This window comes from Ananas comosus, linkage group 23, assembly GCF_001540865.1.
Source record: "Ananas comosus cultivar F153 linkage group 23, ASM154086v1, whole genome shotgun sequence".
In the NCBI taxonomy this organism is placed as follows: domain Eukaryota; kingdom Viridiplantae; phylum Streptophyta; class Magnoliopsida; order Poales; family Bromeliaceae; genus Ananas; species Ananas comosus.
In genome coordinates this window covers 4,444,562-4,446,551 of record NC_033643.1, presented here as the reverse complement: position 1 = coordinate 4,446,551, position 1,990 = coordinate 4,444,562, and positions in this window count along the sequence as shown.

The window sequence follows — 1,990 nt, the reverse complement described above, 5'->3', positions numbered from 1 at the left end:
ATGTGACAGTCCTCTTTTATATTGGTAAATAACATTGGTGCATGGTGCAATTAATTCTGTGTACTTGTAGCGGGGGTTTGAGAGATTTAGAAGAAGCCCGTGTTGAAGGAGGAGAAAGGGGGAGAAAATGGAGGTGGAGGAGCAGAGGAGGACAGGAAGAACATGATGATTCTGATTGCGATTTTGGCGATACGGGAGATGATAACGGCGATGACGGTGTTCAAGCTTAAGATTGGATTAGAGACCAAAATTGCTGCTTTTCTTGAATTGTTTCTATTTTTTCATATCATTGTTTACTTTTTGTTTGGGATTTTTTGAATTTCGAGATAGTGCCATGGCTTCATTAATGATCTTGATCTCCCCCAAAAGGAAAAAACTTGAACTAGCTTCATTGTTCCTTAGGAAGAGAGGAAGAGAGATATTTTGAATCGAGAGTTTTACTGTGGCCGACGTGGCTGCTTCTCCGCACTCGCGAGGAAGAGAGGAAGAGAGAAAAGGAGAGAAAGAAAGAGACGGGGGGGCCTGCGTGCAAGCGACCCGCGCCTGCAGCACGCGCGGGGGAGAGAGAGGGAGAGAGAGAGAGAGCAGAGGGAGAGAGAGAGAGAGAGGGCAGAAGGAGAGAGGGGGCGAGAGAGAGAGAGAGAGTGAGAGAGCAGACAGAGAGAGGGGGAGAGAGAGATCTCTCTCTCCCCCTCTCTCTGTCTGCTCTCTCACTCTCTCTCTCTCTCTCGCCCCCTCTCTCCTTCTGCCCTCTCTCTCTCTCTCTCCCTCTGCTCTCTCTCTCTCTCCCTCTCTCTCCCCCGCGAGTGCTGCAGGCGCGGGTCGCTTGCACGCAGGCCCCCCCGTCTCTTTCTTTCTCTCCTTTTCTCTCTTCCTCTCTTCCTCGCGAGTGCGGAGAAGCAGCCACGTCGGCCACAGTAAAACTCTCGATTCAAAATATCTCTCTTCCTCTCTTCCTAAGGAACAATGAAGCTAGTTCAAGTTTTTTCCTTTTGGGGGAGATCAAGATCATTAATGAAGCCATGGCACTATCTCGAAATTCAAAAAATCCCAAACAAAAAGTAAACAATGATATGAAAAAATAGAAACAATTCAAGAAAAGCAGCAATTTTGGTCTCTAATCCAATCTTAAGCTTGAACACCGTCATCGCCGTTATCATCTCCCGTATCGCCAAAATCGCAATCAGAATCATCATGTTCTTCCTGTCCTCCTCTGCTCCTCCACCTCCATTTTCTCCCCCTTTCTCCTCCTTCAACACGGGCTTCTTCTAAATCTCTCAAACCCCCGCTACAAGTACACAGAATTAATTGCACCGTGCACCAATGTTATTTACCAATATAAAAGAGGACTGTCACATATATACGTACCTAAGGTTTATGATCAATTAGTACTAAGAAAAGAAACGCAAGGGATTGGGCGATTACGAATGGTTCTCTCTCTCGAAGGAGGGAGGAGGAGGAGGCTGCTGCAGTGGTGGTCGCCGCTGCATCTCATTCCTTGTGCCGTTATCACTGGTCCTGTTGCGGCCGCTGCCGCTGTTGCCGCTGCCGCCGTGGAGCTCTTCTCTAGCTTGTCGGGCCGCTCTGACCAACGCGCCAGCAAGCGCTCCGCCAAGGAAGACCAGCAGTCCGATGAGCCCCGACGTCGGCATCGGCATGAGCGTAAGCGTCGTCTTCTCCTCTTGCTGATTTCGGTTGATCAAGAATTAGCAAGAGTCCTATTCTCTCCCTGGCTATTCCTATTCTCTGATCCTTGGCAATTCCTCAATCGATCGACTTATTCTTCTTGCTCCTATATATCCTTATTTATAGCTATAACTGTGCGATTCTTCTTATTGTGGGAGTTGGCGCCAAGTTAACTGGAGCAAAGTATCTATATTGAAGCCTCCCCCGATCTACTGTTGCTTTCTTTAAGATTCGTGCATTTATAATTTTAATTAACCCTTTTAATTATCAGTACAATATGTTTGCTCGTTTAACGGTACAAAAG